The sequence below is a fragment of the Lycium ferocissimum genome, chromosome 4 (assembly GCF_029784015.1).
Source record: "Lycium ferocissimum isolate CSIRO_LF1 chromosome 4, AGI_CSIRO_Lferr_CH_V1, whole genome shotgun sequence".
Lineage (NCBI taxonomy): Eukaryota > Viridiplantae > Streptophyta > Magnoliopsida > Solanales > Solanaceae > Lycium > Lycium ferocissimum.
This window is the reverse complement of record NC_081345.1, coordinates 75889026-75898126: the sequence shown is the minus strand read 5'-3', so window position 1 is coordinate 75898126 and position 9101 is coordinate 75889026.

The window sequence follows — 9101 nt, the reverse complement described above, 5'->3', positions numbered from 1 at the left end:
AACAATTATAAGCAAATCGCCTCACCTCGAAGGAATCAACATATGAGGTGAGTAGAAAAGATGAATAGCATCATTATCAATATGGCATCATCATATCATATCTCTTATCTTATATAAACATTTATGGATCCGTGCTTTTAGCTTCTGGAATACATCAACTCATGAAGAGCGAAAGAACTTCTACTATGGGATTCATGCCATTGGAAAGAAAGGACTAGCCTCACATACCTGGTCGTTTAGCTAAGCTATCGTCCTCCTATTCTCTTTCGATGCCACGTCGTCACCTTCATGAGAGGATTTGAACTAGCATTAGTTAATTGACTATAAGATCGTTCTACACATTCTAGGGAGAATTGGACAGCACTTCCTTTGTTTATACTACTCTTCCCATGTTCTATATCAACTTCCATCATTCACACAACGTTCACAACATTACAATTAATAATCGACATTCGGATACATTGAGCATAACCAACCAATTTCTCTAGTTTCCCTTCATTCATGAATATAGCTCATCGTCGCATTTTCGCATATACAATACTCATTTCATAGCTAAAACATCATTTACAACATATTTACGATCATAGCATATCATCCTTTATGATTCTACCCAACTACCATCATTCAGGGCACTATTCACCCATTCAAGACCCATTCCTTATGCTTTTCTACAATCCATATTTCTTAACCTTACAACACCCTAAATCACGTAGGATAATCATGAATCTTACCTTGGATGATGCTTGGACAAGCCTTGGATGAGAATACTTCCTTAGCTCCAAAACCCTACTTCTTCTTTCTTGGGATTCCTTGGAGAAGATGACTTCTACTTAGGTCTCACACTCTTGGTTCATGGTTTTGATGTTATTGATCATGGATTTCCTTTGGGTTTTCTTGGGATGAATATTAGAGAGAGTTCTAGAGGTTTTCTAGGTCACAAAATGGAGAAAAATGAAATGTTGGACGAATTGGATCTATTTAAAGGTGTTCAAAGAAAATCAATCGGCATGACATGCGACACTACATGCGAGTCGCATGTCACGCCTGCGAGTCGCACCTCGCGTCGCATCTGTTGACAGAGAAGGGTTCTGGCTGGGCACAACATGCGACACTACATGCGAGTCGCATGTCACACATGCGAGTCGCATTTAGTGTCGCAGGTGGTGCCAGAGAACCACTTCTCACTGGCACTACCTGCGATGGCTGCCTGCTTCACCTGCGATTCGCATGTTCAACATGCGAGTCGCATATGGTGCCGCATCTCGTGACAGAGCGATCCTTTGCTTCAGGCTACTCCGTTGACGCAATGGTCTAAGTCCATATATGGCCGACGGTCCTTCTCGAAACTAATTCGACACTTCATCGATTCGATACCCGTAATCCTTTCCCTTCATTTATTCGATTCCACGCATGAATGAAAATTTATCCGGGGTGTAACAAAAGTTCTGGAAATCTTTTCAGAAAAGTCTTGGTACTCGAGTAAATCTTAGTACGGCTTTCCATCCGCGCAAACGGGCACCGAGCGACTATTCGTACTTTGGAAGATATGTTACGAGCCTGTGTACTGGATTTCCAAGGAAGTTAGGATGATCATTTGCCTCTGGTAGAGTTTGCTTATAACAATAGCTACCATACCAGTATCAAAATGGCTCCGTATGAGGCTTTATATGGCAGAAAGTGTAGGTCTCCTGCCGGTTGGTTTGAAGTCGGAGAAGCAAACTTATTAAGGCTAGACCTTGTTCATCAGGCCATTGAAAATGTAAAGCTTATTCAGGAACGGTTACGCATAGCTCAGAGTTGTCAGAAATCTTATGCAGATGTACGACGACGAGAATTGGAGTTTTAAGTAGGTGATTGGGTGTTTCTGAAAATATCACCTATGAAGGGTGTGATGCGGTTTGGTAAGAAAGAGAAGCTTAATCCCCAATATATCGGACCTTATAGGATCGTTCGAAGGGTAGGCCAGGTAGCTTATGAATTGGAGCTACCATCAAAACTGCCAGCAGTTCATCCAGCTTTTCATATATCCATACTGAGAAAATGTATTGGAGATCCCTCCAGAATCGTACCTGTTGATGATATACAAGTTACAGAGAATCTCACATACGAGGAAGAACCAATTGCCATTCTTGACAAATAGGTCTGCAGACCCAGAAACAAAAATGTGGCCTCAGTGAAAGTGCTATGGAGGAGTAAGGACAGGGAAGAGATGACGTGGGAAGCTGAAGCAGAAATGAAGTCCGAGTACCCTCATTTATTCCCTGCCACAGATGATACCGTTCCATAAGAAGCCTTGCAAGATTCTGCTTTATCCGCATATCATCTAAAAGGTAAAAGTCATATCTAAACCTTTAAGAGTCAATATGATGAGAAATATTATTCTAATCATTGTATGATTATGCGTCATTGATTACGGTATACTGTAGAGCTTGTAGATTGGAACTTGTGATATGCAGGAGATTAGTAGTGCTCCAATCATAAGAGATACTTTACTAAAGTCCCGTGAAAGTTTGAAATATATGATTACCCCTCGGGTATTCCAACATTCGAGGACGAATGTTTTTGGAAGGGGGAGAATGTTACACCTCGTAGTGTTGTACGTGAAATCTATTAGGTATTAATCGTTTTAATTATGGACCCTAGAGTACTTCCTAGGATATATGAGATTGTATGCACCCATCTCATGGTAACGAGATTTTAAGTTCATATGATAAGTTAGGGAAGGATTGGAGGACAAGTGAATTAAGGAAATTAGGTTTGTTGAAACTTTGAAGAAAAGATGGGGGGTAATTTTGGCCCAACTTGACGAAGGAATATCTCACAGTATACTAGGAGTTTCGAAGTGAAACAAAAGCCTAAATTGAAGTTCAGGAAGTTTAGTTTCCAACGCAACAAACCGCTCGTTGAAACGACATCAAAGTAGAGAATTATGGATGTTACAAGTTAGGCGGGCGGAGTAGGGACTAAACCTGAGCAAACGCAACCCTAGGCCCGCGAACGCTAAGAGTAACCCTAATAAACCCTTTGTGAACGTGACCCAAGGCCGCGAACGCGAAGGGCAAATTTAAGTCAGTTTCCACTGACTTCAACACACTATATAAGGGTTTAAACCCTTATTTTTCTCCACAATAATTTCCCAAAACACTCAGCAAACATATGAGGGTATATGTACATTACAAAGTGAGGATTTTGAGAGATTTCAAGTGACGGAGTATTAATCGAGGTCCGGGTAACATGTAGTCGCGATTATAGTTTTGTCTTGCGACGAAGTTGGTTTGGATTCAACACAAATATTGAAGGTCTTGCTATTCTAGTAGGTATAAGGTATGATTATCTCTTTATTAACGCTGATTTAGGAATATTTACGAGAATAAGAGTTATAGTTATTGTGTTGGTGTTGTTGGCTTATGGATTGAGGTTTGAAGAAAGTTTGGATTAAATTGTACATATTTATCTTGTAGAATCTTGATGATATTGTTGTTGATATGGTAGGTATTGTTTGGGAGTTGTTTTGGTATTTGGAGGAAGTATATTCAATAACTACTACATATAAGTTGATGGGAAATACGATGAAAGTATGATTAAAGATATATTTCTCGCTATATAGGTTCAGGTGAAGGGCGAGCATCGGAGTAATGGATCCTTTAAGGTGTGGCTTGCCGAATAAGGTATGTAAGGTATTTGTTTCCCTCTTTCTTTGGCACAAATCCAACTAGAACACGAACATGAGCGCTCCATAACAAATTCACTCCATTCCTATGCTTGTATTTCAAATCTTAATGTCTTAATTATTTGATTGACTCTTGAAACATTATCATGTTTATTATCATTAAGTTATTTCCTTGAATTCGATACGAATTAATTCATTCGGAGGACCATACGTTACTCCGAAAAGCCCGATGTTGTTTCATTGTCTCCTCATGAATTATATATATATATATGCACTATTTTACTACACCGAGCCACGCTATAGTCGGCGGGGTACGACACCTTTTGTGCAACCACTGATCAGTTGGTATTACACACCGAGTCCCGAAAGGGCCGGGTACGTTACACACCGAATCCTGAAAAGGCCGGGTACGTTATGATGATTATACTATTTATATATATGTATATACTTACATATGGTTTCTAAACTCATGCATTGTATATTGTACGTTCTCATATGGCTCAGGTTACTTCTATCCTCCTTATAATTCTGTCTTACTCATGTTATTGATTCCTACCTTACATATTCAGTACTTTTATCCGTACTGACGTCCCATTACACGGGATGCTACATTTCGTGCTGCAGGCTCTGACAGGGTTATTGAGGAGCAATCGCAGTGGGATTTTCCAGCTTCAACGGTGTCAGCAAGTGCCACTACTTCGGACTTGCTATCTTTGGGTACTTTTATGCTACTGTAATATATGTTAACATGTACATTCTTAGAGGCTGATAGACATAACGGGGTATGTAGATACTATGTGTGGTCATGTTGGCTTTGTTTTGGTTCGTGATATTTCCCCGTTAGCCTTGCCGCTTTATGATACTCGTGATGTTGTAGCGACCTTGTCGATTCGCATATGTACATATATGTTGGATTATCGAATATTTCTATGTTGGGCCTTTTCTGCGTGCAGGTGTACGCTAAGCTATAGTGTATGGTATTCAAGGTAACCGTTAAGTTAGGTGGTTGCCGGCCTGTGAGTCAGAGCCCATCATACTCCTCGTTGGGGGTGTGACAAACCCAAAACCCCATCCCAAACTCTGAAGGTTAAGCTAGTAATTTTGTCATAAAATAGGGTTAAACATAGTCAAAATAGTGTTCTACAAGGTCACACGAATCTAACAATACTCATATAGCTATACTTTGGTCCAGAATCCAAATATAATCTCGAAATAAACCAACTCGAGCCCTAAGGGTAAAACTAAAAATTCAAGTTAAACATCCTACTCATGGTGTAGATAGTCCATATCCTAAAATCATGAAATTCAAGCCAGAATTGGATCCTTAATTACATAAATCCCAACCAAACTCATTTCCATGGAAAATCTTATCTTTCTACTTAGAAACCATGAATGGAATCATAAATTAATGGAATAAATCATTAATAATTATTTAGATTTCACCCAAAACTAAACTCTAGAACTTAAATTATGTGAGATTGGAGCCTCAAATCGAAATTAGGGAAAAAAATATCCCGGAAACCCGATCCTTCTTCGTGGTTGCGATCTAAGATCACGCGTGACTCGTCGCGACCGTGAGACCATGGCTCACAATTGCAATGAATCATGACTCGCCTCTGTCCCACACACATATTCTCATGATCGAGAATAAGGACATCACACAGCTAAAACCAGAAAAATCAGATTTCTCCAAAATCCCGATCCGACACTTGAAACTCATTCGGAACCCCCCAGACGCAAATCAAATATGCATATCAGTCATAAAACATACTACGAACTGGCTTGTGCATTCAAAATTCCCAAAACAGACTTAAACCGGTGTTGACGAAGGTCAACTCCAAAACATCCAAAACCCATAATTCCAACCAATGATTTTAATCACACCCCCAAATCGCCGAGACCCGACCAAAGATCTAAACTAAGTTTTAAATGACATTCTGAACCCGATGGAACAGACGAAACTTTCAAAAAAAATAAAATATCCCCGATGTTGACTTATAACCCAAGACAACTTGTCACACCTTTTTTTCATGATATAAACTAGTTTAAATTTATTTAAAAGGGTTTTTCCAATTGAAGTGACATTTTGAGAAGGGATTATTTAATTTACAGAGTCGTCACGTGGAATTGAGTTTTGATGTTCCGAGTAACCTTATGACCCCCTAATAAAAAGGAAATGACTCTATTTATTATTGGACCGTGAAAACAAAAGATGGTGTAAGAAATTCAGTTGTCCAGGGGAAGGTATGAGGAACCCTCGAGTCCCATGGTTCTAGCATGATTACTTTTATTGACTTATACTTGGCTAAAATTAATCTTGGATAAAACGTGTTTGACTTAATCGCTCATTCACCTAATTGACTCGCTTAGAAATATGACTTATACTTTTGGTTTAGGAACATAACTACACACAAAGCCTTTTTATTTATAAGAGTTGACCAAGGAACATAACAACACACATGGTTATTAAACTCAAATTGATTGCATTCTTCTCTTTTATTTTTACGGGAATATTAAATTAATCGCAACTCACCTCACTCCCTTACACATGTTCTTTCCACTCATTTCCTTTTATTTGACAACGGTTGAAATAAATTGGTGTCCCATCTCGCTCTTCTCACAATTGTTTGGGTTAAGCGGAGTCAAGGAGAGTAACCTCACATGAGACTCATTGGAATTAGTTATTTGTACCTAGCCAAGGGGCATAACTTAACATGTGGCCAAAGCACAATTAATTTTATCAACTAATTCACTGCTAGGTATAGGATGAAGAAATATTAACCAAATAATTTAAACACTCAACATCCGAGAATCATCAGGCTCAAATAGCATTTCATCAAGTGATTAATCATGATATAAGTCCACTTTGTTGTTAAACCACTATCTGCTTCCTTTTTTAAATCTATGTATCCCTAAATTCCATTTGTTTATTTATCTTTCCAGTACCTATTTATTTGTTCATGAACCATGTCCTCTATACTTGATGCAAAATTTTATGTGACGACCTGTTAGGTCGTTTTGATGTTTTTACCTATTTTTGCCCAAACGATCCCTCTCTTAGCTTTATTTTGATGTATTTAACATGGGATATGGGTGTCGCAGTTCTCGAGGCAATCGGGTGGGTTTTGATTGGTCTGGTGATTTTAGGGGTTTCTGAGTTAAAGAAATGAAAAGGGTTGACCAAAGTCAACATCGGGGATATTTTTTTTTTGAAAGTTTCGTCTGTTCCATCGGGTTCAGAATGTCATTTAAAACTTAGTTTAGATCTTTGGTCGGGTCTCGAGAAGTTGGGGTGTGATTAAAATCATTGGTTGGAATTATGGGTTTTGGATGTTTTGGAGTTGACCTTCGTCAACACCGGGTTAAGTCTGTTTTGGGAATTTTGAATGCACAAGCTAGTTCGTAGCATGTTTTATGACTGATATACATATTTTATTTGCGTCTGGGGGGTTCCGAATGAGTTTCATGTGTCGGATCGGGATTTTGGAAAAATCTGATTTTTCTGGTTTTAGCTGTGTGATGTCCTTATTCTCGATCATGAGAATATGCGTGTGGGGCAGAGGCGAGTCACGATTCATTGCAATTGTGAGCCATGGTCTCACGGTCGCGATGAGTCACGCGTGATCTTAGATCGCAACCACGAAGAAGGATCGGGTTTCCGGGGTATTTTTTTCCCTAATTTCGAATTGAGGCTCCAATCTCACATAATTTAAGTTCTAGAGTTTAGTTTTGGGTAAAATATAAATAATTATTAATGATTTATTCCATTAATTTATGATTCCATTCATGGTTTCTAAGTAGAAAGATAAGATTTTCCATGGAAATGAGTTTGGTTGGGATTTATGTAATTAAGGATCCAATTCTGGCTAGAATTTCATGATTTTAGGATATGGACTCTCTACACCATGAGTAGGATGTTTAACTTGAATTTTTAGTTTTACCCTTAGGGCTCGAGTTGGTTTATTTTGAGATTATATTTGGATTCTGGACAAAAGTATAGCTATATGAGTATTGTTAGATTCGTGTGACCTCGTAGAACACTATTTTTACTATGTTTAACCCTATTTCATGACAAAATTACTAGTTTAACCTTCAGAGTTTGGGATGGGGTTTTGGGTTTGTCACACCCCTAACGAGGAGTATGATGGGCTCCGACTCACAGGCCGACAACCACCTAACTTAACGGTTACCTTGAATACCATACACTATAGCTTAGCGTACACCTGCACGCAGAAAAGGCCCAACATAGAAATATTCGATAATCCAACATATATGTACATATACGAATCGACAAGGTCGCTACAACATCACGAGTATCATAAAGCCGGCAAGGCTAACAGGGAAATATCACGAACCAAAACAAAGCCAACATGACCCTACATAGTATCTACATACCCCGTTATGTCTATCAGCCTCTAAGAATGTACATGTTAACATATATTACAGTAGCATAAAAGTACCCAAAGATAGCAAGTCTGAAGTAGTGGCACTTGCTGACACCGCTGCAGATGGAAAATCCCACTGCGATTGCTCCTCAATAACCCTGTCGAGCTCGCAAAGACGAAATGCAGCATCCCGTGCAATGGGACGTCAGTACGGATAAAAGTACTGAATATGTAAGGTAGGAATCAATAACATGAGTAAGACAGAATTATAAGGAGGATAGAAGTAACCCGAGCCATCTGAGGATGTACAATATACAATGCATGAGTTTAGAAACCATATGTAAGTATATACATATACATAAATAGTATAATCATCATAACGTACCCGGCCTTTTCAGGACTTGGTGTGTAACGTACCCGGGCCTTTCGGGACTCGGTGTGTAATACCAACTGATCAGTGGTTGCACAAAAGGTGTCGTACCCCGCCGACTATAGCGCGGCTCGGTGTAGTAAAATAGTGCATATATATATATATATATATATATATATATATATATATATAATTCATGAAGAGACAATGAAACAACATCGGGCTTTTCGGAGTGACGTAAGGTCCTCCGAATGAATTATGAAATTCGTATCGAATTCAAGGAAATAACTTAATGATAATAAACATGATAATGTTTCAAGAATCAATCAAATATTAAGACATTAAGATTTGAAATACAAGCATAGTAATGGAGTGAATTTGTTATGGAACGCTCATGTTCGTGTTCTAGTTGGATTTGTGCCAAAGAAAGAGGGAAACAAATACCTTACATACCTTATTCGGCAAGCCACACCTTAAAGGATCTATTACTCCGATGCTCGCCCTTCACCTGAACCTATATAGCGAGAAATATATCTTTAATCATACTTTCATCGTATTTCCCATCAACTTATATGTACTAGTTATTGAATATACTTCCTCCAAATACCAAAACAACTCCCAAACAATACCTACCACATCAACAACAATATCATCAAGATTCTACAAGATAAATATG